We start from the raw sequence: 21,255 nt of genomic DNA on the forward strand, positions 1-21,255 counted from the left end.
AGCGCATCCTCGGTAGTATAGTGGTTAGTATCCCCGCCTGTCACGCGGGAGACCGGGGTTCGATTCCCCGCCGGGGAGGTGCGATTTTTATCTCACAAACCTGTTCGAGTGTTGCCCGTATGGGGGTCGTAAGAGCATTAACTTTGCGACCGTGGAGTGTAGTTGGTGCGAAATCTTAAAAAATGCTACATCTTAGGAAGTGGTTCTCGCATTCTTCACACTTCAGAATTACGGGGTTTGCTGTTAACGCTGAGTCAAAGCACCCCAGCCCACGCTGTGGGCGTAATAATCGAGCTCGACGCAGTCCGCAAAATAAATAATTTTAGCAGAGCGTGGTTTCGATCCACGGACCTCTGGGTTATGGGCCCAGCACGCTCCCACTGCGCCACTCTGCTGGCTAGGCTTGCGCCCGCTCTTCGCCACGTGACGTGGGACACTTGGGAAGTGTTGTCTGCGTCGCTTTCACACGCCTGTATTTAATTGCGTATCATCTCCTACAGCTCTCAGCTTGACTTGTCTCGACTTTGCTCGACTGACGCTACGCTGACGCTTGCAGGCAGCGATATTTACCACGATCGACTCGACATGCAGCTGCGAGATGCACAGGAGCAACAAAGCACTCCACGATGCGGCGACATACGAAATCCACTGCCCAGCTACGCGTCGGCAACTAACAAAATGCCGACCCTGCCAGGATTCGAACCTGGAATCTTCTGATCCGTAGTCAGACGCGTTATCCGTTGCGCCACAGGGCCAATGGCAGCACTTCTTTCTACGAGACAAGTGCAATTCGCTAAGAAACGTGTTCTCCATGGCTGAGCAAGCTCCCAAGGAAGGTACCTTTCGTGCAGCTGCGTGGCCGCAGTGCGCCTGCAGAGCTTAGAGCTTGCCACGCATCTGCTCTCGCTGTTCGACAGGTAGCAGAAGGCAAGGCGCGCGTTTTCCCGCGTTTTCTCGACGACGAGAGCCGGTTGATGTGCATGTAAGCGTAGCATATGAAACAAGAATAGCACGAAGCATTGGTAGTCAGGTGCCAAAGTCGCAGTATGGCATCAGGTGGCGATCGTATGTTTCTGTGGCCACCACTGGTTTGCAGCAAAGTGAATACCGCTAACTGAGAGCGCTGTGTTGTAGCCCCAGTGGCGGCAGTCTGGCCTCGGCGGCCGTGCCGTGCGGATGTGCTGTGTTTACGTCGCCGCAGCTGTTGGCCGAGCGCTGTTTGTGGTGAGTTAAACGCTGTAGAGCGTTTCTCTTCTATCTGTCGACGATTCGCTCTTGAAAGTGGTAATGGCTGAATTAGTACGAAAAGATACGTTGAAATTTGTCTTCGACAACCATTTCGCGAGACCTACCTCATTTGAAATAGAGAGATTTCTTGAGGAGACAGTACAGTTAACGGGTGATGATATTATTGGCATTCATTCATCGATCTGCAGTAGTACGGTGTATTTGAAGCTCAGGAGTGCGACTAAATGTGACCAAGTTGTTGAATCCTGTGGAGGTACTTTCAAGTTTAAGCATTCTGATGGCAATGTGGGCGAGGTTAAAGTTTCTCATGCTGGTTTTGGTGTGAGGACCGTTCGCGTTTTCGAACTGCCATTTGAGATAACTGCTGAACAAATTAATTCCGTTTTGAAGCCTTATGGAACTATCATTAGTAATGTTGCCGAGCGGTGGTCCTCTGCACATAAATTTCAAGTTTTAAATGGTGTTCGACAGATCAAAATCGATATGGTCAAGCATATCCCGTCTTATGTCAGTGTCTGTGGCTACAGAGCTATCGTGATATACGAGGGGCAACCGCGAACATGCGCGGGTTGTGGTTCTGCAGGACACGTTCGTGCTCAGTGCCTGCAAAGGCGCGTAACACAAATACCGACCGGAGAGGCAGGAGTCCCACACGCCATGTCACAGCTACCGCTGACATACGTTGCGGCGGTGCGCACGATCTCGTCCACGACCAAAGCGACCGAGAGACCTGCTTCCGAGGGCGACTTAATTGACTGTCAAATGGCCATCACCGAACCGGAAGCCGGCCAGGAGGTCATCGTTCCTGCACAACCAGCACAACAAGACCATTGCCCCTCAGCCGATGTTGCGCGTAACAGCTCTTCGGCAGGCTCCCTGAACATAACTGTCGCTGGTGAGAACCATTCAGCGGCTGGTCTCGACGGTATAGTAGCAGCAGATAGACAAATCGACACTCATACCAAGGACACTAAGAAGCGCAGGATTGCTCACCAGGGAGCGGCCGAAACTGCCCCTGTCATGCGAGACAAGATCAAACAGGTGAAACAAAAAATGACCGACGTACCACCAGCACCACAGGACGGTAATCGCAAACCGTTGAAGAAGTCGCGGACAGGAGCATCATCCGACAGTGGCACTGACGACCTTGTGTTCTCCGCGTCTACACAGCCGACTCCAAAGAGTGACATAGTACCTGAGCCGCAACCTACAGACGCTTGCCCACGACTCAAGGAGAATCGAAACGACACTCGTTCCCCACACTGGGCTGATGATCACGACGATGAGGATCAAGATGAAGACATGACGGAAGACAATGCTGCACCGGACCTTAGACTTAGCGGAGGGGACTCTAACCAACAGCGACGCCGCTCCTCACGAGGAACGGGCACTGATGATGACGCCGATTTCTATTAACTGAACATTCGATCATTAGCAGAGACAAAATATATCTAGATCCGTAGGACGATAGGCAGTCAGTTCTTTTACACACTTACGTTCAAGCAAATTTGGCGGGCTTACAAGCTTACCGGATTGCAACATTAAATATTAATAAGATCAGGAGTGCACTGAATTTGCGGAATCTCCAGGACGTTGTCTATGCAGCCGACATCGATATCGTATTGTTACAAGAAGTGACTGATATTGACCTAGAGCACATACCGGGCTATAACGCTATTGTTAACCCCAGTAGCAATAACGAACTTGGAACGGCTATATTATATAAAGAAGGTATACTAATCCGCAACGTTGAGAAACTACCCAACTGTAGAGGTATAGCTGGCACCGTCAATGACACCCGAATCATTAATATCTATGCACCTTCCGGATCTGGTAACAGACAGCGGCGAGCCGTCTTCTTCAAAGAAGAGATAGTTCCACTGTTCGGAACGGGTCATGATCACATAATATTTGCCGGGGATTTTAACTGTGTTATCCGTCCGAAAGACCAAACGCCGAACTTTACTAAATCACTGGAGCTTGAAACCATCATCACTGAGTTGGGACTTATTGACACGTGGGAACATCAGCATGGTGACGCGCCCGGTTTCACACACGTCACTAGCCATTCTGCGAGCCGTTTAGACCGGATCTATACAACAGCTGGTTTGAAGTCCAATGTGCTACACTCCGAAATCTGGCCCACCATATTTTCTGATCATGCCGCGTATATTTGTACCATCAATTTAGCGAAACAAGGCACCTACAAAGCCAGGGGACAGTGGAAACTTAATGTTGCTCATTTATTAGATCCGGCGTGCCGCGTAGCATTTAACAATACGTGGGACGATTGTGAAAAACGTTTCCCGCAGTACAACTCGCCGCTCATTTGGTGGATTAAGTGCGCCAAACCTGCTATAACGAAAACCTTGAAACGCTACTCTCGCGAGAAGGCTGCCTGGCAAAAGGCAACTGTGGAATTTTATTTTCAGTGCCTCCGTGACTTGCATAAGCCGGATGTGACGATAATAGACAATTATGCACAAATTAAACGAATACAAGCAAAACTATTGACTTTAAAACGACAACAACTTCAGGGTTGCCGCATTAGGACTCGTTTGCAAAACACCGTTCCGAACGAAGCGACCTCCATGTATCATGTGATACACGAAAATAAACGGAACATTAGGAAAATAATTACTAAACTGACAACCACTGATGGTCGATTATTGACCAAACAGTGCGAGATCAAGGACGAAATCTACAAGCATTATACAGAATTGTTGGCCACCACACCAACGGATGACGTGGCGCAAAGGGAAGTCATCGACGGGATAACAGGTAGACTCAGTTCGGATGAAGCCGGCACCCTCACTACCGCTATAACGGAGGACGAAGTGGTGGACGCCATACTGAGAGGTCCAAAGAACAAATCACCCGGACCTGATGGACTACCTGCAGAACTGTATCAAATTTTTCGACAAAAAATGGCGACGAAGCTGACGTGCATATGCAATGAACTCATGAATCCCAGTGCCCCCCTCCCAGAAGAGTTCTGTGAGGGGACGGTGGTCCTGGTCCCCAAAAAGCCAGGAGGCAAGGGAATTGGTAATCTTCGACCTATCACCTTATTGAACGGCGATTACAAAATCTTCGCCCGCGTCATCATGCAACGGCTGCACTCCGTAATTACCACGGTTACAGGATCCTACCAATCGTGTGTTGGCAAGCATAGAAAGATATATCAGACCTTAAGTGATTACAGGGATGTCATTTCCATAGCGGCGACTTGCAGACTCCGATGCGCCATCGTATCACTCGACTTCGAACAAGCATTCGACAGAGTGAGCCATTCTTACCTTTTCAGTGTAATGCGGAAAATGAATTTTCCTCCGAATTTTTTAGCCATGCTCAACTCCGTGCTCACGAATGGTACCTCTAAAATCCAGATCAATGGACAACTCAGTAGCCCCATCAAGGTTCGTAGCTCGGTACGACAAGGTTGCCCAATGTCCATGGTATTGTTTGCAATAGCAATCGAACCGCTCCTGTTCAATTTAAACAAGGTTCTGCAAGGATTACACATACACGACCACAAAGTCACGTGTAAATCATACGCTGATGATGTCGGTTTCATAGTCAGGAGTAACCAAGAACTAGACACTGCGCTCCAAATTACGAAGAAGTATGAACTTGCTTCCGGCGCTAAAATAAATATGGCGAAGTCTGGAATTTTGCCGATCGGCCGCGGAGATGACATTGGAGTTCGAGAACACCTGAAACGCCTTGACACACTGAAAAGCCTCGGCGTAGTATACACGCGCCATATCCGACGAACAGTTGCTATCAACTACAGGCGCATTTTGACGAACATGCGGGCGTGCCTCCACCAACACAGTCTACGGAATCTGGACGCTATGCAAAAGGTACAGCTCGCCAATACCTATATCACGTCCAAAGTGAACTACGTCGCCCAAATATTGCCATTACCACCAGCAATAGCGAAACGGATGCTGGCAGCGCTCGGCCATTATGTTAGTAGGGGTCATATTTTCAAAATTAAATATGAAACGCTGACGTTACCAGCCAACAAAGGTGGTCTCAATCTTACCGATATCTACTGTAAAGCACAGGCACTGTATATTTGCAAGACATACCGACTGTGGAAAGAATCGCCGAGTAATCTAGTGGGTCATCTTCTGAATGAAATACTCCCGCTCAGTCTGGATCCGCCTATCGACGTGCACCACCTCCCGACGGAGCTTTCGCACCTCAAACATTTTCTCATTGAATACAGCTACATTCCGAGAACGCTTTTCCACAACGGTACGCCAACAGTCAAAGACGTGTACAAGACCATGATTGACGGAAAACCCAGAAACAGCATCGAGGGGAAACTTCACCAGTATGACTGGAATACGATTTGGAAGAATATTCATGATCCCCGATTACCGACTAAGGTGAGAGCCGTATGGTACTTTGCTGTTAATAGAAAACTGCCGACGAACTCTAAGTTGCACGCCATACATCTGGCAGAAACGCCAAACTGCACTACCTGCAACGTCCTCGATACCGAGGAACACAGGTTTACATGTGATACGATCAGCGACGTATGGTGCTGCATTCGGCGCATGCTAGCAATTATACTCAGAACTTCCGATAATGCCATCACACCGACTCACCTCCTCAATCCTGAGGGCGTCCCCTACCCCAATACTAAAAGAAATGCTGCCAATTGGTTGATGGGACATTCAGTTTTCTATGTTCTCACACAAGAAGACCGGAGCGAAGAAGATTTTATGACATTTCTGCGCATTCAACATCATCAGCTTGAACAAATACGAGATTATAGATTGAAATATGCTAATTTTCTCAAGAGAATCTTGGTGTAGAAACCAAACCAATTTCGATGAAAAAAAAAAAAAAAAAAAAAAAAAAAAAATGGATAACGCTTAAAAAAAAAAAACAAAGTGCTTTAGAAAAAAAAAGTGGTAGAGCAATTTAACTCAAAAAAAAAAAAAAAAAAAAAAAAAAAAAAGTGGTAGAATGCTCGCCTGTCACGCGGGCGGCCCGGGTTCGATTCCCGGCCGATGCATTATTTTGTTTTTTCTCCGATAGTGGTGCTGCGTGTCTTTCGCACTCGAACTGCGTGAGCCATGAGAAAAAAAAAAAAAAAAAAAAAAAAAAAAAAAAAAAAAAAAAAAAAAAAAAAGTGGCGCAATTGGTTAGCGCACGGTACTTATAAGGCAGTAGCCGTGAGCAATGCCGGGGTTGTGAGTTCGAGCCTCACCTGGGGCATACTTTTATTTCATAGCAGCTGTCTCTGACAGCAACAGGAGGCTAGGTTTGAGATGTATCAGCTATTTGAGTAACATAATTGTGCATTCGAGACGCTAGCTGCGTCTTCCTCGGTAGTATAGTGGTTAGTATCCCCGCCTGTCACGCGGGAGACCGGGGTTCGATTCCCCGCCGGGGAGGCACATCCGATTTTTAATTGCTGCTCTATCATTCGCCGAACTTAGTGTAGGACGTTTGCGGCTACTAGCACCATATCTCTCGCACAAGGGCACCTGTCTACAGCGCATCCTCGGTAGTATAGTGGTTAGTATCCCCGCCTGTCACGCGGGAGACCGGGGTTCGATTCCCCGCCGGGGAGGTGCGATTTTTATCTCACAAACCTGTTCGAGTGTTGCCCGTATGGGGGTCGTAAGAGCATTAACTTTGCGACCGTGGAGTGTAGTTGGTGCGAAATCTTAAAAAATGCTACATCTTAGGAAGTGGTTCTCGCATTCTTCACACTTCAGAATTACGGGGTTTGCTGTTAACGCTGAGTCAAAGCACCCCAGCCCACGCTGTGGGCGTAATAATCGAGCTCGACGCAGTCCGCAAAATAAATAATTTTAGCAGAGCGTGGTTTCGATCCACGGACCTCTGGGTTATGGGCCCAGCACGCTCCCACTGCGCCACTCTGCTGGCTAGGCTTGCGCCCGCTCTTCGCCACGTGACGTGGGACACTTGGGAAGTGTTGTCTGCGTCGCTTTCACACGCCTGTATTTAATTGCGTATCATCTCCTACAGCTCTCAGCTTGACTTGTCTCGACTTTGCTCGACTGACGCTACGCTGACGCTTGCAGGCAGCGATATTTACCACGATCGACTCGACATGCAGCTGCGAGATGCACAGGAGCAACAAAGCACTCCACGATGCGGCGACATACGAAATCCACTGCCCAGCTACGCGTCGGCAACTAACAAAATGCCGACCCTGCCAGGATTCGAACCTGGAATCTTCTGATCCGTAGTCAGACGCGTTATCCGTTGCGCCACAGGGCCAATGGCAGCACTTCTTTCTACGAGACAAGTGCAATTCGCTAAGAAACGTGTTCTCCATGGCTGAGCAAGCTCCCAAGGAAGGTACCTTTCGTGCAGCTGCGTGGCCGCAGTGCGCCTGCAGAGCTTAGAGCTTGCCACGCATCTGCTCTCGCTGTTCGACAGGTAGCAGAAGGCAAGGCGCGCGTTTTCCCGCGTTTTCTCGACGACGAGAGCCGGTTGATGTGCATGTAAGCGTAGCATATGAAACAAGAATAGCACGAAGCATTGGTAGTCAGGTGCCAAAGTCGCAGTATGGCATCAGGTGGCGATCGTATGTTTCTGTGGCCACCACTGGTTTGCAGCAAAGTGAATACCGCTAACTGAGAGCGCTGTGTTGTAGCCCCAGTGGCGCAATTGGTTAGCGCACGGTACTTATAAGGCAGTAGCCGTGAGCAATGCCGGGGTTGTGAGTTCGAGCCTCACCTGGGGCATACTTTTATTTCATAGCAGCTGTCTCTGACAGCAACAGGAGGCTAGGTTTGAGATGTATCAGCTATTTGAGTAACATAATTGTGCATTCGAGACGCTAGCTGCGTCTTCCTCGGTAGTATAGTGGTTAGTATCCCCGCCTGTCACGCGGGAGACCGGGGTTCGATTCCCCGCCGGGGAGGTGCGATTTTTATCTCACAAACCTGTTCGAGTGTTGCCCGTATGGGGGTCGTAAGAGCATTAACTTTGCGACCGTGGAGTGTAGTTGGTGCGAAATCTTAAAAAATGCTACATCTTAGGAAGTGGTTCTCGCATTCTTCACACTTCAGAATTACGGGGTTTGCTGTTAACGCTGAGTCAAAGCACCCCAGCCCACGCTGTGGGCGTAATAATCGAGCTCGACGCAGTCCGCAAAATAAATAATTTTAGCAGAGCGTGGTTTCGATCCACGGACCTCTGGGTTATGGGCCCAGCACGCTTCCACTGCGCCACTCTGCTGGCTAGGCTTGCGCCCGCTCTTCGCCACGTGACGTGGGACACTTGGGAAGTGTTGTCTGCGTCGCTTTCACACGCCTGTATTTAATTGCGTATCATCTCCTACAGCTCTCAGCTTGACTTGTCTCGACTTTGCTCCACTGACGCTACGCTGACGCTTGCAGGCAGCGATATTTACCACGATCGACTCGACATGCAGCTGCGAGATGCACAGGAGCAACAAAGCACTCCACGATGCGGCGACATACGAAATCCACTGCCCAGCTACGCGTCGGCAACTAACAAAATGCCGACCCTGCCAGGATTCGAACCTGGAATCTTCTGATCCGTAGTCAGACGCGTTATCCGTTGCGCCACAGGGCCAATGGCAGCACTTCTTTCTACGAGACAAGTGCAATTCGCTAAGAAACGTGTTCTCCATGGCTGAGCAAGCTCCCAAGGAAGGTACCTTTCGTGCAGCTGCGTGGCCGCAGTGCGCCTGCAGAGCTTAGAGCTTGCCACGCATCTGCTCTCGCTGTTCGACAGGTAGCAGAAGGCAAGGCGCGCGTTTTCCCGCGTTTTCTCGACGACGAGAGCCGGTTGATGTGCATGTAAGCGTAGCATATGAAACAAGAATAGCACGAAGCATTGGTAGTCAGGTGCCAAAGTCGCAGTATGGCATCAGGTGGCGATCGTATGTTTCTGTGGCCACCACTGGTTTGCAGCAAAGTGAATACCGCTAACTGAGAGCGCTGTGTTGTAGCCCCAGTGGCGCAATTGGTTAGCGCACGGTACTTATAAGGCAGTAGCCGTGAGCAATGCCGGGGTTGTGAGTTCGAGCCTCACCTGGGGCATACTTTTATTTCATAGCAGCTGTCTCTGACAGCAACAGGAGGCTAGGTTTGAGATGTATCAGCTATTTGAGTAACATAATTGTGCATTCGAGACGCTAGCTGCGTCTTCCTCGGTAGTATAGTGGTTAGTATCCCCGCCTGTCACGCGGGAGACCGGGGTTCGATTCCCCGCCGGGGAGGTGCGATTTTTATCTCACAAACCTGTTCGAGTGTTGCCCGTATGGGGGTCGTAAGAGCATTAACTTTGCGACCGTGGAGTGTAGTTGGTGCGAAATCTTAAAAAATGCTACATCTTAGGAAGTGGTTCTCGCATTCTTCACACTTCAGAATTACGGGGTTTGCTGTTAACGCTGAGTCAAAGCACCCCAGCCCACGCTGTGGGCGTAATAATCGAGCTCGACGCAGTCCGCAAAATAAATAATTTTAGCAGAGCGTGGTTTCGATCCACGGACCTCTGGGTTATGGGCCCAGCACGCTTCCACTGCGCCACTCTGCTGGCTAGGCTTGCGCCCGCTCTTCGCCACGTGACGTGGGACACTTGGGAAGTGTTGTCTGCGTCGCTTTCACACGCCTGTATTTAATTGCGTATCATCTCCTACAGCTCTCAGCTTGACTTGTCTCGACTTTGCTCGACTGACGCTACGCTGACGCTTGCAGGCAGCGATATTTACCACGATCGACTCGACATGCAGCTGCGAGATGCACAGGAGCAACAAAGCACTCCACGATGCGGCGACATACGAAATCCACTGCCCAGCTACGCGTCGGCAACTAACAAAATGCCGACCCTGCCAGGATTCGAACCTGGAATCTTCTGATCCGTAGTCAGACGCGTTATCCGTTGCGCCACAGGGCCAATGGCAGCACTTCTTTCTACGAGACAAGTGCAATTCGCTAAGAAACGTGTTCTCCATGGCTGAGCAAGCTCCCAAGGAAGGTACCTTTCGTGCAGCTGCGTGGCCGCAGTGCGCCTGCAGAGCTTAGAGCTTGCCACGCATCTGCTCTCGCTGTTCGACAGGTAGCAGAAGGCAAGGCGCGCGTTTTCCCGCGTTTTCTCGACGACGAGAGCCGGTTGATGTGCATGTAAGCGTAGCATATGAAACAAGAATAGCACGAAGCATTGGTAGTCAGGTGCCAAAGTCGCAGTATGGCATCAGGTGGCGATCGTATGTTTCTGTGGCCACCACTGGTTTGCAGCAAAGTGAATACCGCTAACTGAGAGCGCTGTGTTGTAGCCCCAGTGGCGCAATTGGTTAGCGCACGGTACTTATAAGGCAGTAGCCGTGAGCAATGCCGGGGTTGTGAGTTCGAGCCTCACCTGGGGCATACTTTTATTTCATAGCAGCTGTCTCTGACAGCAACAGGAGGCTAGGTTTGAGATGTATCAGCTATTTGAGTAACATAATTGTGCATTCGAGACGCTAGCTGCGTCTTCCTCGGTAGTATAGTGGTTAGTATCCCCGCCTGTCACGCGGGAGACCGGGGTTCGATTCCCCGCCGGGGAGGCACATCCGATTTTTAATTGCTGCTCTATCATTCGCCGAACTTAGTGTAGGACGTTTGCGGCTACTAGCACCATATCTCTCGCACAAGGGCACCTGTCTACAGCGCATCCTCGGTAGTATAGTGGTTAGTATCCCCGCCTGTCACGCGGGAGACCGGGGTTCGATTCCCCGCCGGGGAGGTGCGATTTTTATCTCACAAACCTGTTCGAGTGTTGCCCGTATGGGGGTCGTAAGAGCATTAACTTTGCGACCGTGGAGTGTAGTTGGTGCGAAATCTTAAAAAATGCTACATCTTAGGAAGTGGTTCTCGCATTCTTCACACTTCAGAATTACGGGGTTTGCTGTTAACGCTGAGTCAAAGCACCCCAGCCCACGCTGTGGGCGTAATAATCGAGCTCGACGCAGTCCGCAAAATAAATAATTTTAGCAGAGCGTGGTTTCGATCCACGGACCTCTGGGTTATGGGCCCAGCACGCTCCCACTGCGCCACTCTGCTGGCTAGGCTTGCGCCCGCTCTTCGCCACGTGACGTGGGACACTTGGGAAGTGTTGTCTGCGTCGCTTTCACACGCCTGTATTTAATTGCGTATCATCTCCTACAGCTCTCAGCTTGACTTGTCTCGACTTTGCTCGACTGACGCTACGCTGACGCTTGCAGGCAGCGATATTTACCACGATCGACTCGACATGCAGCTGCGAGATGCACAGGAGCAACAAAGCACTCCACGATGCGGCGACATACGAAATCCACTGCCCAGCTACGCGTCGGCAACTAACAAAATGCCGACCCTGCCAGGATTCGAACCTGGAATCTTCTGATCCGTAGTCAGACGCGTTATCCGTTGCGCCACAGGGCCAATGGCAGCACTTCTTTCTACGAGACAAGTGCAATTCGCTAAGAAACGTGTTCTCCATGGCTGAGCAAGCTCCCAAGGAAGGTACCTTTCGTGCAGCTGCGTGGCCGCAGTGCGCCTGCAGAGCTTAGAGCTTGCCACGCATCTGCTCTCGCTGTTCGACAGGTAGCAGAAGGCAAGGCGCGCGTTTTCCCGCGTTTTCTCGACGACGAGAGCCGGTTGATGTGCATGTAAGCGTAGCATATGAAACAAGAATAGCACGAAGCATTGGTAGTCAGGTGCCAAAGTCGCAGTATGGCATCAGGTGGCGATCGTATGTTTCTGTGGCCACCACTGGTTTGCAGCAAAGTGAATACCGCTAACTGAGAGCGCTGTGTTGTAGCCCCAGTGGCGCAATTGGTTAGCGCACGGTACTTATAAGGCAGTAGCCGTGAGCAATGCCGGGGTTGTGAGTTCGAGCCTCACCTGGGGCATACTTTTATTTCATAGCAGCTGTCTCTGACAGCAACAGGAGGCTAGGTTTGAGATGTATCAGCTATTTGAGTAACATAATTGTGCATTCGAGACGCTAGCTGCGTCTTCCTCGGTAGTATAGTGGTTAGTATCCCCGCCTGTCACGCGGGAGACCGGGGTTCGATTCCCCGCCGGGGAGGTGCGATTTTTATCTCACAAACCTGTTCGAGTGTTGCCCGTATGGGGGTCGTAAGAGCATTAACTTTGCGACCGTGGAGTGTAGTTGGTGCGAAATCTTAAAAAATGCTACATCTTAGGAAGTGGTTCTCGCATTCTTCACACTTCAGAATTACGGGGTTTGCTGTTAACGCTGAGTCAAAGCACCCCAGCCCACGCTGTGGGCGTAATAATCGAGCTCGACGCAGTCCGCAAAATAAATAATTTTAGCAGAGCGTGGTTTCGATCCACGGACCTCTGGGTTATGGGCCCAGCACGCTTCCACTGCGCCACTCTGCTGGCTAGGCTTGCGCCCGCTCTTCGCCACGTGACGTGGGACACTTGGGAAGTGTTGTCTGCGTCGCTTTCACACGCCTGTATTTAATTGCGTATCATCTCCTACAGCTCTCAGCTTGACTTGTCTCGACTTTGCTCCACTGACGCTACGCTGACGCTTGCAGGCAGCGATATTTACCACGATCGACTCGACATGCAGCTGCGAGATGCACAGGAGCAACAAAGCACTCCACGATGCGGCGACATACGAAATCCACTGCCCAGCTACGCGTCGGCAACTAACAAAATGCCGACCCTGCCAGGATTCGAACCTGGAATCTTCTGATCCGTAGTCAGACGCGTTATCCGTTGCGCCACAGGGCCAATGGCAGCACTTCTTTCTACGAGACAAGTGCAATTCGCTAAGAAACGTGTTCTCCATGGCTGAGCAAGCTCCCAAGGAAGGTACCTTTCGTGCAGCTGCGTGGCCGCAGTGCGCCTGCAGAGCTTAGAGCTTGCCACGCATCTGCTCTCGCTGTTCGACAGGTAGCAGAAGGCAAGGCGCGCGTTTTCCCGCGTTTTCTCGACGACGAGAGCCGGTTGATGTGCATGTAAGCGTAGCATATGAAACAAGAATAGCACGAAGCATTGGTAGTCAGGTGCCAAAGTCGCAGTATGGCATCAGGTGGCGATCGTATGTTTCTGTGGCCACCACTGGTTTGCAGCAAAGTGAATACCGCTAACTGAGAGCGCTGTGTTGTAGCCCCAGTGGCGCAATTGGTTAGCGCACGGTACTTATAAGGCAGTAGCCGTGAGCAATGCCGGGGTTGTGAGTTCGAGCCTCACCTGGGGCATACTTTTATTTCATAGCAGCTGTCTCTGACAGCAACAGGAGGCTAGGTTTGAGATGTATCAGCTATTTGAGTAACATAATTGTGCATTCGAGACGCTAGCTGCGTCTTCCTCGGTAGTATAGTGGTTAGTATCCCCGCCTGTCACGCGGGAGACCGGGGTTCGATTCCCCGCCGGGGAGGTGCGATTTTTATCTCACAAACCTGTTCGAGTGTTGCCCGTATGGGGGTCGTAAGAGCATTAACTTTGCGACCGTGGAGTGTAGTTGGTGCGAAATCTTAAAAAATGCTACATCTTAGGAAGTGGTTCTCGCATTCTTCACACTTCAGAATTACGGGGTTTGCTGTTAACGCTGAGTCAAAGCACCCCAGCCCACGCTGTGGGCGTAATAATCGAGCTCGACGCAGTCCGCAAAATAAATAATTTTAGCAGAGCGTGGTTTCGATCCACGGACCTCTGGGTTATGGGCCCAGCACGCTTCCACTGCGCCACTCTGCTGGCTAGGCTTGCGCCCGCTCTTCGCCACGTGACGTGGGACACTTGGGAAGTGTTGTCTGCGTCGCTTTCACACGCCTGTATTTAATTGCGTATCATCTCCTACAGCTCTCAGCTTGACTTGTCTCGACTTTGCTCGACTGACGCTACGCTGACGCTTGCAGGCAGCGATATTTACCACGATCGACTCGACATGCAGCTGCGAGATGCACAGGAGCAACAAAGCACTCCACGATGCGGCGACATACGAAATCCACTGCCCAGCTACGCGTCGGCAACTAACAAAATGCCGACCCTGCCAGGATTCGAACCTGGAATCTTCTGATCCGTAGTCAGACGCGTTATCCGTTGCGCCACAGGGCCAATGGCAGCACTTCTTTCTACGAGACAAGTGCAATTCGCTAAGAAACGTGTTCTCCATGGCTGAGCAAGCTCCCAAGGAAGGTACCTTTCGTGCAGCTGCGTGGCCGCAGTGCGCCTGCAGAGCTTAGAGCTTGCCACGCATCTGCTCTCGCTGTTCGACAGGTAGCAGAAGGCAAGGCGCGCGTTTTCCCGCGTTTTCTCGACGACGAGAGCCGGTTGATGTGCATGTAAGCGTAGCATATGAAACAAGAATAGCACGAAGCATTGGTAGTCAGGTGCCAAAGTCGCAGTATGGCATCAGGTGGCGATCGTATGTTTCTGTGGCCACCACTGGTTTGCAGCAAAGTGAATACCGCTAACTGAGAGCGCTGTGTTGTAGCCCCAGTGGCGCAATTGGTTAGCGCACGGTACTTATAAGGCAGTAGCCGTGAGCAATGCCGGGGTTGTGAGTTCGAGCCTCACCTGGGGCATACTTTTATTTCATAGCAGCTGTCTCTGACAGCAACAGGAGGCTAGGTTTGAGATGTATCAGCTATTTGAGTAACATAATTGTGCATTCGAGACGCTAGCTGCGTCTTCCTCGGTAGTATAGTGGTTAGTATCCCCGCCTGTCACGCGGGAGACCGGGGTTCGATTCCCCGCCGGGGAGGCACATCCGATTTTTAATTGCTGCTCTATCATTCGCCGAACTTAGTGTAGGACGTTTGCGGCTACTAGCACCATATCTCTCGCACAAGGGCACCTGTCTACAGCGCATCCTCGGTAGTATAGTGGTTAGTATCCCCGCCTGTCACGCGGGAGACCGGGGTTCGATTCCCCGCCGGGGAGGTGCGATTTTTATCTCACAAACCTGTTCGAGTGTTGCCCGTATGGGGGTCGTAAGAGCATTAACTTTGCGACCGTGGAGTGTAGTTGGTGCGAAATCTTAAAAAATGCTACATCTTAGGAAGTGGTTCTCGCATTCTTCACACTTCAGAATTACGGGGTTTGCTGTTAACGCTGAGTCAAAGCACCCCAGCCCACGCTGTGGGCGTAATAATCGAGCTCGACGCAGTCCGCAAAATAAATAATTTTAGCAGAGCGTGGTTTCGATCCACGGACCTCTGGGTTATGGGCCCAGCACGCTCCCACTGCGCCACTCTGCTGGCTAGGCTTGCGCCCGCTCTTCGCCACGTGACGTGGGACACTTGGGAAGTGTTGTCTGCGTCGCTTTCACACGCCTGTATTTAATTGCGTATCATCTCCTACAGCTCTCAGCTTGACTTGTCTCGACTTTGCTCGACTGACGCTACGCTGACGCTTGCAGGCAGCGATATTTACCACGATCGACTCGACATGCAGCTGCGAGATGCACAGGAGCAACAAAGCACTCCACGATGCGGCGACATACGAAATCCACTGCCCAGCTACGCGTCGGCAACTAACAAAATGCCGACCCTGCCAGGATTCGAACCTGGAATCTTCTGATCCGTAGTCAGACGCGTTATCCGTTGCGCCACAGGGCCAATGGCAGCACTTCTTTCTACGAGACAAGTGCAATTCGCTAAGAAACGTGTTCTCCATGGCTGAGCAAGCTCCCAAGGAAGGTACCTTTCGTGCAGCTGCGTGGCCGCAGTGCGCCTGCAGAGCTTAGAGCTTGCCACGCATCTGCTCTCGCTGTTCGACAGGTAGCAGAAGGCAAGGCGCGCGTTTTCCCGCGTTTTCTCGACGACGAGAGCCGGTTGATGTGCATGTAAGCGTAGCATATGAAACAAGAATAGCACGAAGCATTGGTAGTCAGGTGCCAAAGTCGCAGTATGGCATCAGGTGGCGATCGTATGTTTCTGTGGCCACCACTGGTTTGCAGCAAAGTGAATACCGCTAACTGAGAGCGCTGTGTTGTAGCCCCAGTGGCGCAATTGGTTAGCGCACGGTACTTATAAGGCAGTAGCCGTGAGCAATGCCGGGGTTGTGAGTTCGAGCCTCACCTGGGGCATACTTTTATTTCATAGCAGCTGTCTCTGACAGCAACAGGAGGCTAGGTTTGAGATGTATCAGCTATTTGAGTAACATAATTGTGCATTCGAGACGCTAGCTGCGTCTTCCTCGGTAGTATAGTGGTTAGTATCCCCGCCTGTCACGCGGGAGACCGGGGTTCGATTCCCCGCCGGGGAGGTGCGATTTTTATCTCACAAACCTGTTCGAGTGTTGCCCGTATGGGGGTCGTAAGAGCATTAACTTTGCGACCGTGGAGTGTAGTTGGTGCGAAATCTTAAAAAATGCTACATCTTAGGAAGTGGTTCTCGCATTCTTCACACTTCAGAATTACGGGGTTTGCTGTTAACGCTGAGTCAAAGCACCCCAGCCCACGCTGTGGGCGTAATAATCGAGCTCGACGCAGTCCGCAAAATAAATAATTTTAGCAGAGCGTGGTTTCTATCCACGGACCTCTGGGTTATGGGCCCAGCACGCTTCCACTGCGCCACTCTGCTGGCTAGGCTTGCGCCCGCTCTTCGCCACGTGACGTGGGACACTTGGGAAGTGTTGTCTGCGTCGCTTTCACACGCCTGTATTTAATTGCGTATCATCTCCTACAGCTCTCAGCTTGACTTGTCTCGACTTTGCTCCACTGACGCTACGCTGACGCTTGCAGGCAGCGATATTTACCACGATCGACTCGACATGCAGCTGCGAGATGCACAGGAGCAACAAAGCACTCCACGATGCGGCGACATACGAAATCCACTGCCCAGCTACGCGTCGGCAACTAACAAAATGCCGACCCTGCCAGGATTCGAACCTGGAATCTTCTGATCCGTAGTCAGACGCGTTATCCGTTGCGCCACAGGGCCAATGGCAGCACTTCTTTCTACGAGACAAGTGCAATTCGCTAAGAAACGTGTTCTCCATGGCTGAGCAAGCTCCCAAGGAAGGTACCTTTCGTGCAGCTGCGTGGCCGCAGTGCGCCTGCAGAGCTTAGAGCTTGCCACGCATCTGCTCTCGCTGTTCGACAGGTAGCAGAAGGCAAGGCGCGCGTTTTCCCGCGTTTTCTCGACGACGAGAGCCGGTTGATGTGCATGTAAGCGTAGCATATGAAACAAGAATAGCACGAAGCATTGGTAGTCAGGTGCCAAAGTCGCAGTATGGCATCAGGTGGCGATCGTATGTTTCTGTGGCCACCACTGGTTTGCAGCAAAGTGAATACCGCTAACTGAGAGCGCTGTGTTGTAGCCCCAGTGGCGCAATTGGTTAGCGCACGGTACTTATAAGGCAGTAGCCGTGAGCAATGCCGGGGTTGTGAGTTCGAGCCTCACCTGGGGCATACTTTTATTTCATAGCAGCTGTCCCTGACAGCAACAGGAGGCTAGGTTTGAGATGTATCAGCTATTTGAGTAACATAATTGTGCATTCGAGACGCTAGCTGCGTCTTCCTCGGTAGTATAGTGGTTAGTATCCCCGCCTGTCACGCGGGAGACCGGGGTTCGATTCCCCGCCGGGGAGGTGCGATTTTTATCTCACAAACCTGTTCGAGTGTTGCCCGTATGGGGGTCGTAAGAGCATTAACTTTGCGACCGTGGAGTGTAGTTGGTGCGAAATCTTAAAAAATGCTACATCTTAGGAAGTGGTTCTCGCATTCTTCACACTTCAGAATTACGGGGTTTGCTGTTAACGCTGAGTCAAAGCACCCCAGCCCACGCTGTGGGCGTAATAATCGAGCTCGACGCAGTCCGCAAAATAAATAATTTTAGCAGAGCGTGGTTTCTATCCACGGACCTCTGGGTTATGGGCCCAGCACGCTTCCACTGCGCCACTCTGCTGGCTAGGCTTGCGCCCGCTCTTCGCCACGTGACGTGGGACACTTGGGAAGTGTTGTCTGCGTCGCTTTCACACGCCTGTATTTAATTGCGTATCATCTCCTACAGCTCTCAGCTTGACTTGTCTCGACTTTGCTCGACTGACGCTACGCTGACGCTTGCAGGCAGCGATATTTACCACGATCGACTCGACATGCAGCTGCGAGATGCACAGGAGCAACAAAGCACTCCACGATGCGGCGACATACGAAATCCACTGCCCAGCTACGCGTCGGCAACTAACAAAATGCCGACCCTGCCAGGATTCGAACCTGGAATCTTCTGATCCGTAGTCAGACGCGTTATCCGTTGCGCCACAGGGCCAATGGCAGCACTTCTTTCTACGAGACAAGTGCAATTCGCTAAGAAACGTGTTCTCCATGGCTGAGCAAGCTCCCAAGGAAGGTACCTTTCGTGCAGCTGCGTGGCCGCAGTGCGCCTGCAGAGCTTAGAGCTTGCCACGCATCTGCTCTCGCTGTTCGACAGGTAGCAGAAGGCAAGGCGCGCGTTTTCCCGCGTTTTCTCGACGACGAGAGCCGGTTGATGTGCATGTAAGCGTAGCATATGAAACAAGAATAGCACGAAGCATTGGTAGTCAGGTGCCAAAGTCGCAGTATGGCATCAGGTGGCGATCGTATGTTTCTGTGGCCACCACTGGTTTGCAGCAAAGTGAATACCGCTAACTGAGAGCGCTGTGTTGTAGCCCCAGTGGCGCAATTGGTTAGCGCACGGTACTTATAAGGCAGTAGCCGTGAGCAATGCCGGGGTTGTGAGTTCGAGCCTCACCTGGGGCATACTTTTATTTCATAGCAGCTGTCCCTGACAGCAACAGGAGGCTAGGTTTGAGATGTATCAGCTATTTGAGTAACATAATTGTGCATTCGAGACGCTAGCTGCGTCTTCCTCGGTAGTATAGTGGTTAGTATCCCCGCCTGTCACGCGGGAGACCGGGGTTCGATTCCCCGCCGGGGAGGTGCGATTTTTATCTCACAAACCTGTTCGAGTGTTGCCCGTATGGGGGTCGTAAGAGCATTAACTTTGCGACCGTGGAGTGTAGTTGGTGCGAAATCTTAAAAAATGCTACATCTTAGGAAGTGGTTCTCGCATTCTTCACACTTCAGAATTACGGGGTTTGCTGTTAACGCTGAGTCAAAGCACCCCAGCCCACGCTGTGGGCGTAATAATCGAGCTCGACGCAGTCCGCAAAATAAATAATTTTAGCAGAGCGTGGTTTCTATCCACGGACCTCTGGGTTATGGGCCCAGCACGCTTCCACTGCGCCACTCTGCTGGCTAGGCTTGCGCCCGCTCTTCGCCACGTGACGTGGGACACTTGGGAAGTGTTGTCTGCGTCGCTTTCACACGCCTGTATTTAATTGCGTATCATCTCCTACAGCTCTCAGCTTGACTTGTCTCGACTTTGCTCCACTGACGCTACGCTGACGCTTGCAGGCAGCGATATTTACCACGATCGACTCGACATGCAGCTGCGAGATGCACAGGAGCAACAAAGCACTCCACGATGCGGCGACATACGAAATCCACTGCCCAGCTACGCGTCGGCAACTAACAAAATGCCGACCCTGCCAGGATTCGAACCTGGAATCTTCTGATCCGTAGTCAGACGCGTTATCCGTTGCGCCACAGGGCCAATGGCAGCACTTCTTTCTACGAGACAAGTGCAATTCGCTAAGAAACGTGTTCTCCATGGCTGAGCAAGCTCCCAAGGAAGGTACCTTTCGTGCAGCTGCGTGGCCGCAGTGCGCCTGCAGAGCTTAGAGCTTGCCACGCATCTGCTCTCGCTGTTCGACAGGTAGCAGAAGGCAAGGCGCGCGTTTTCCCGCGTTTTCTCGACGACGAGAGCCGGTTGATGTGCATGTAAGCGTAGCATATGAAACAAGAATAGCACGAAGCATTGGTAGTCAGGTGCCAAAGTCGCAGTATGGCATCAGGTGGCGATCGTATGTTTCTGTGGCCACCACTGGTTTGCAGCAAAGTGAATACCGCTAACTGAGAGCGCTGTGTTGTAGCCCCAGTGGCGCAATTGGTTAGCGCACGGTACTTATAAGGCAGTAGCCGTGAGCAATGCCGGGGTTGTGAGTTCGAGCCTCACCTGGGGCATACTTTTATTTCATAGCAGCTGTCCCTGACAGCAACAGGAGGCTAGGTTTGAGATGTATCAGCTATTTGAGTAACATAATTGTGCATTCGAGACGCTAGCTGCGTCTTCCTCGGTAGTATAGTGGTTAGTATCCCCGCCTGTCACGCGGGAGACCGGGGTTCGATTCCCCGCCGGGGAGGTGCGATTTTTATCTCACAAACCTGTTCGAGTGTTGCCCGTATGGGGGTCGTAAGAGCATTAACTTTGCGACCGTGGAGTGTAGTTGGTGCGAAATCTTAAAAAATGCTACATCTTAGGAAGTGGTTCTCGCATTCTTCACACTTCAGAATTACGGTGTTTGCTGTTAACGCTGAGTCAAAGCACCCCAGCCCACGCTGTGGGCGTAATAATCGAGCTCGACGCAGTCCGCAAAATAAATAATTTTAGCAGAGCGTGGTTTCTATCCACGGACCTCTGGGTTATGGGCCCAGCACGCTTCCACTGCGCCACTCTGCTGGCTAGGCTTGCGCCCGCTCTTCGCCACGTGACGTGGGACACTTGGGAAGTGTTGTCTGCGTCGCTTTCACACGCCTGTATTTAATTGCGTATCATCTCCTACAGCTCTCAGCTTGACTTGTCTCGACTTTGCTCGACTGACGCTACGCTGACGCTTGCAGGCAGCGATATTTACCACGATCGACTCGACATGCAGCTGCGAGATGCACAGGAGCAACAAAGCACTCCACGATGCGGCGACATACGAAATCCACTGCCCAGCTACGCGTCGGCAACTAACAAAATGCCGACCCTGCCAGGATTCGAACCTGGAATCTTCTGATCCGTAGTCAGACGCGTTATCCGTTGCGCCACAGGGCCAATGGCAGCACTTCTTTCTACGAGACAAGTGCAATTCGCTAAGAAACGTGTTCTCCATGGCTGAGCAAGCTCCCAAGGAAGGTACCTTTCGTGCAGCTGCGTGGCCGCAGTGCGCC

General features: G+C 51.5%; 49 non-coding genes across 49 annotated transcripts; 25 read left to right on the forward strand and 24 right to left on the reverse strand.

The window, feature by feature from the left end:
- Positions 1–6: 6 nt before the first annotated feature.
- Positions 7–78, forward strand: Trnad-guc (transfer RNA aspartic acid (anticodon GUC)). The gene has a single exon. It is a non-coding gene; the product is annotated as a tRNA-Asp (tRNA).
- A 245-nt stretch (positions 79–323) lies between these two features.
- On the reverse strand, positions 324–395 carry Trnam-cau (transfer RNA methionine (anticodon CAU)). The gene has a single exon. It is a non-coding gene; the product is annotated as a tRNA-Met (tRNA).
- Positions 396–682: 287 nt separating this feature from the next.
- Trnar-acg (transfer RNA arginine (anticodon ACG)) lies at positions 683–755 on the reverse strand. The gene has a single exon. It is a non-coding gene; the product is annotated as a tRNA-Arg (tRNA).
- A 5,838-nt stretch (positions 756–6,593) lies between these two features.
- Positions 6,594–6,665, forward strand: Trnad-guc (transfer RNA aspartic acid (anticodon GUC)). The gene has a single exon. It is a non-coding gene; the product is annotated as a tRNA-Asp (tRNA).
- Positions 6,666–6,772: 107 nt separating this feature from the next.
- Positions 6,773–6,844, forward strand: Trnad-guc (transfer RNA aspartic acid (anticodon GUC)). Its single transcript has one exon. It is a non-coding gene; the product is annotated as a tRNA-Asp (tRNA).
- Positions 6,845–7,089: 245 nt separating this feature from the next.
- On the reverse strand, positions 7,090–7,161 carry Trnam-cau (transfer RNA methionine (anticodon CAU)). Its single transcript has one exon. It is a non-coding gene; the product is annotated as a tRNA-Met (tRNA).
- Positions 7,162–7,448: 287 nt separating this feature from the next.
- Trnar-acg (transfer RNA arginine (anticodon ACG)) lies at positions 7,449–7,521 on the reverse strand. Its single transcript has one exon. It is a non-coding gene; the product is annotated as a tRNA-Arg (tRNA).
- A 378-nt stretch (positions 7,522–7,899) lies between these two features.
- Positions 7,900–7,991, forward strand: Trnai-uau (transfer RNA isoleucine (anticodon UAU)). Its single transcript is given in 2 exon segments — positions 7,900–7,937; positions 7,956–7,991. It is a non-coding gene; the product is annotated as a tRNA-Ile (tRNA).
- Positions 7,992–8,098: 107 nt separating this feature from the next.
- Positions 8,099–8,170, forward strand: Trnad-guc (transfer RNA aspartic acid (anticodon GUC)). Its single transcript has one exon. It is a non-coding gene; the product is annotated as a tRNA-Asp (tRNA).
- Positions 8,171–8,415: 245 nt separating this feature from the next.
- Positions 8,416–8,487, reverse strand: Trnam-cau (transfer RNA methionine (anticodon CAU)). The gene has a single exon. It is a non-coding gene; the product is annotated as a tRNA-Met (tRNA).
- A 287-nt stretch (positions 8,488–8,774) lies between these two features.
- On the reverse strand, positions 8,775–8,847 carry Trnar-acg (transfer RNA arginine (anticodon ACG)). The gene has a single exon. It is a non-coding gene; the product is annotated as a tRNA-Arg (tRNA).
- A 378-nt stretch (positions 8,848–9,225) lies between these two features.
- Positions 9,226–9,317, forward strand: Trnai-uau (transfer RNA isoleucine (anticodon UAU)). Its single transcript is given in 2 exon segments — positions 9,226–9,263; positions 9,282–9,317. It is a non-coding gene; the product is annotated as a tRNA-Ile (tRNA).
- A 107-nt stretch (positions 9,318–9,424) lies between these two features.
- On the forward strand, positions 9,425–9,496 carry Trnad-guc (transfer RNA aspartic acid (anticodon GUC)). The gene has a single exon. It is a non-coding gene; the product is annotated as a tRNA-Asp (tRNA).
- A 245-nt stretch (positions 9,497–9,741) lies between these two features.
- Positions 9,742–9,813, reverse strand: Trnam-cau (transfer RNA methionine (anticodon CAU)). The gene has a single exon. It is a non-coding gene; the product is annotated as a tRNA-Met (tRNA).
- Positions 9,814–10,100: 287 nt separating this feature from the next.
- On the reverse strand, positions 10,101–10,173 carry Trnar-acg (transfer RNA arginine (anticodon ACG)). Its single transcript has one exon. It is a non-coding gene; the product is annotated as a tRNA-Arg (tRNA).
- Positions 10,174–10,551: 378 nt separating this feature from the next.
- On the forward strand, positions 10,552–10,643 carry Trnai-uau (transfer RNA isoleucine (anticodon UAU)). Its single transcript is given in 2 exon segments — positions 10,552–10,589; positions 10,608–10,643. It is a non-coding gene; the product is annotated as a tRNA-Ile (tRNA).
- Positions 10,644–10,750: 107 nt separating this feature from the next.
- Trnad-guc (transfer RNA aspartic acid (anticodon GUC)) lies at positions 10,751–10,822 on the forward strand. Its single transcript has one exon. It is a non-coding gene; the product is annotated as a tRNA-Asp (tRNA).
- A 107-nt stretch (positions 10,823–10,929) lies between these two features.
- On the forward strand, positions 10,930–11,001 carry Trnad-guc (transfer RNA aspartic acid (anticodon GUC)). Its single transcript has one exon. It is a non-coding gene; the product is annotated as a tRNA-Asp (tRNA).
- Positions 11,002–11,246: 245 nt separating this feature from the next.
- Positions 11,247–11,318, reverse strand: Trnam-cau (transfer RNA methionine (anticodon CAU)). Its single transcript has one exon. It is a non-coding gene; the product is annotated as a tRNA-Met (tRNA).
- A 287-nt stretch (positions 11,319–11,605) lies between these two features.
- Trnar-acg (transfer RNA arginine (anticodon ACG)) lies at positions 11,606–11,678 on the reverse strand. Its single transcript has one exon. It is a non-coding gene; the product is annotated as a tRNA-Arg (tRNA).
- Positions 11,679–12,056: 378 nt separating this feature from the next.
- On the forward strand, positions 12,057–12,148 carry Trnai-uau (transfer RNA isoleucine (anticodon UAU)). The gene is given in 2 exon segments: positions 12,057–12,094; positions 12,113–12,148. It is a non-coding gene; the product is annotated as a tRNA-Ile (tRNA).
- A 107-nt stretch (positions 12,149–12,255) lies between these two features.
- On the forward strand, positions 12,256–12,327 carry Trnad-guc (transfer RNA aspartic acid (anticodon GUC)). The gene has a single exon. It is a non-coding gene; the product is annotated as a tRNA-Asp (tRNA).
- Positions 12,328–12,572: 245 nt separating this feature from the next.
- Positions 12,573–12,644, reverse strand: Trnam-cau (transfer RNA methionine (anticodon CAU)). Its single transcript has one exon. It is a non-coding gene; the product is annotated as a tRNA-Met (tRNA).
- A 287-nt stretch (positions 12,645–12,931) lies between these two features.
- Trnar-acg (transfer RNA arginine (anticodon ACG)) lies at positions 12,932–13,004 on the reverse strand. Its single transcript has one exon. It is a non-coding gene; the product is annotated as a tRNA-Arg (tRNA).
- A 378-nt stretch (positions 13,005–13,382) lies between these two features.
- Positions 13,383–13,474, forward strand: Trnai-uau (transfer RNA isoleucine (anticodon UAU)). The gene is given in 2 exon segments: positions 13,383–13,420; positions 13,439–13,474. It is a non-coding gene; the product is annotated as a tRNA-Ile (tRNA).
- Positions 13,475–13,581: 107 nt separating this feature from the next.
- On the forward strand, positions 13,582–13,653 carry Trnad-guc (transfer RNA aspartic acid (anticodon GUC)). The gene has a single exon. It is a non-coding gene; the product is annotated as a tRNA-Asp (tRNA).
- A 245-nt stretch (positions 13,654–13,898) lies between these two features.
- Trnam-cau (transfer RNA methionine (anticodon CAU)) lies at positions 13,899–13,970 on the reverse strand. The gene has a single exon. It is a non-coding gene; the product is annotated as a tRNA-Met (tRNA).
- A 287-nt stretch (positions 13,971–14,257) lies between these two features.
- Positions 14,258–14,330, reverse strand: Trnar-acg (transfer RNA arginine (anticodon ACG)). Its single transcript has one exon. It is a non-coding gene; the product is annotated as a tRNA-Arg (tRNA).
- A 378-nt stretch (positions 14,331–14,708) lies between these two features.
- Trnai-uau (transfer RNA isoleucine (anticodon UAU)) lies at positions 14,709–14,800 on the forward strand. Its single transcript is given in 2 exon segments — positions 14,709–14,746; positions 14,765–14,800. It is a non-coding gene; the product is annotated as a tRNA-Ile (tRNA).
- Positions 14,801–14,907: 107 nt separating this feature from the next.
- On the forward strand, positions 14,908–14,979 carry Trnad-guc (transfer RNA aspartic acid (anticodon GUC)). The gene has a single exon. It is a non-coding gene; the product is annotated as a tRNA-Asp (tRNA).
- A 107-nt stretch (positions 14,980–15,086) lies between these two features.
- Trnad-guc (transfer RNA aspartic acid (anticodon GUC)) lies at positions 15,087–15,158 on the forward strand. The gene has a single exon. It is a non-coding gene; the product is annotated as a tRNA-Asp (tRNA).
- A 245-nt stretch (positions 15,159–15,403) lies between these two features.
- Positions 15,404–15,475, reverse strand: Trnam-cau (transfer RNA methionine (anticodon CAU)). Its single transcript has one exon. It is a non-coding gene; the product is annotated as a tRNA-Met (tRNA).
- Positions 15,476–15,762: 287 nt separating this feature from the next.
- Trnar-acg (transfer RNA arginine (anticodon ACG)) lies at positions 15,763–15,835 on the reverse strand. Its single transcript has one exon. It is a non-coding gene; the product is annotated as a tRNA-Arg (tRNA).
- A 378-nt stretch (positions 15,836–16,213) lies between these two features.
- Trnai-uau (transfer RNA isoleucine (anticodon UAU)) lies at positions 16,214–16,305 on the forward strand. The gene is given in 2 exon segments: positions 16,214–16,251; positions 16,270–16,305. It is a non-coding gene; the product is annotated as a tRNA-Ile (tRNA).
- A 107-nt stretch (positions 16,306–16,412) lies between these two features.
- Positions 16,413–16,484, forward strand: Trnad-guc (transfer RNA aspartic acid (anticodon GUC)). Its single transcript has one exon. It is a non-coding gene; the product is annotated as a tRNA-Asp (tRNA).
- A 245-nt stretch (positions 16,485–16,729) lies between these two features.
- Positions 16,730–16,801, reverse strand: Trnam-cau (transfer RNA methionine (anticodon CAU)). Its single transcript has one exon. It is a non-coding gene; the product is annotated as a tRNA-Met (tRNA).
- A 287-nt stretch (positions 16,802–17,088) lies between these two features.
- On the reverse strand, positions 17,089–17,161 carry Trnar-acg (transfer RNA arginine (anticodon ACG)). Its single transcript has one exon. It is a non-coding gene; the product is annotated as a tRNA-Arg (tRNA).
- A 378-nt stretch (positions 17,162–17,539) lies between these two features.
- Trnai-uau (transfer RNA isoleucine (anticodon UAU)) lies at positions 17,540–17,631 on the forward strand. The gene is given in 2 exon segments: positions 17,540–17,577; positions 17,596–17,631. It is a non-coding gene; the product is annotated as a tRNA-Ile (tRNA).
- Positions 17,632–17,738: 107 nt separating this feature from the next.
- Trnad-guc (transfer RNA aspartic acid (anticodon GUC)) lies at positions 17,739–17,810 on the forward strand. The gene has a single exon. It is a non-coding gene; the product is annotated as a tRNA-Asp (tRNA).
- A 245-nt stretch (positions 17,811–18,055) lies between these two features.
- On the reverse strand, positions 18,056–18,127 carry Trnam-cau (transfer RNA methionine (anticodon CAU)). Its single transcript has one exon. It is a non-coding gene; the product is annotated as a tRNA-Met (tRNA).
- Positions 18,128–18,414: 287 nt separating this feature from the next.
- On the reverse strand, positions 18,415–18,487 carry Trnar-acg (transfer RNA arginine (anticodon ACG)). Its single transcript has one exon. It is a non-coding gene; the product is annotated as a tRNA-Arg (tRNA).
- A 378-nt stretch (positions 18,488–18,865) lies between these two features.
- On the forward strand, positions 18,866–18,957 carry Trnai-uau (transfer RNA isoleucine (anticodon UAU)). The gene is given in 2 exon segments: positions 18,866–18,903; positions 18,922–18,957. It is a non-coding gene; the product is annotated as a tRNA-Ile (tRNA).
- Positions 18,958–19,064: 107 nt separating this feature from the next.
- Positions 19,065–19,136, forward strand: Trnad-guc (transfer RNA aspartic acid (anticodon GUC)). The gene has a single exon. It is a non-coding gene; the product is annotated as a tRNA-Asp (tRNA).
- Positions 19,137–19,381: 245 nt separating this feature from the next.
- Trnam-cau (transfer RNA methionine (anticodon CAU)) lies at positions 19,382–19,453 on the reverse strand. Its single transcript has one exon. It is a non-coding gene; the product is annotated as a tRNA-Met (tRNA).
- Positions 19,454–19,740: 287 nt separating this feature from the next.
- On the reverse strand, positions 19,741–19,813 carry Trnar-acg (transfer RNA arginine (anticodon ACG)). Its single transcript has one exon. It is a non-coding gene; the product is annotated as a tRNA-Arg (tRNA).
- A 378-nt stretch (positions 19,814–20,191) lies between these two features.
- On the forward strand, positions 20,192–20,283 carry Trnai-uau (transfer RNA isoleucine (anticodon UAU)). The gene is given in 2 exon segments: positions 20,192–20,229; positions 20,248–20,283. It is a non-coding gene; the product is annotated as a tRNA-Ile (tRNA).
- A 107-nt stretch (positions 20,284–20,390) lies between these two features.
- On the forward strand, positions 20,391–20,462 carry Trnad-guc (transfer RNA aspartic acid (anticodon GUC)). Its single transcript has one exon. It is a non-coding gene; the product is annotated as a tRNA-Asp (tRNA).
- Positions 20,463–20,707: 245 nt separating this feature from the next.
- Positions 20,708–20,779, reverse strand: Trnam-cau (transfer RNA methionine (anticodon CAU)). The gene has a single exon. It is a non-coding gene; the product is annotated as a tRNA-Met (tRNA).
- Positions 20,780–21,066: 287 nt separating this feature from the next.
- Positions 21,067–21,139, reverse strand: Trnar-acg (transfer RNA arginine (anticodon ACG)). Its single transcript has one exon. It is a non-coding gene; the product is annotated as a tRNA-Arg (tRNA).
- Positions 21,140–21,255: the final 116 nt, after the last annotated feature.

Source organism: Schistocerca serialis, unplaced genomic scaffold (genome assembly GCF_023864345.2).
Source record: "Schistocerca serialis cubense isolate TAMUIC-IGC-003099 unplaced genomic scaffold, iqSchSeri2.2 HiC_scaffold_1265, whole genome shotgun sequence".
Lineage (NCBI taxonomy): Eukaryota > Metazoa > Arthropoda > Insecta > Orthoptera > Acrididae > Schistocerca > Schistocerca serialis.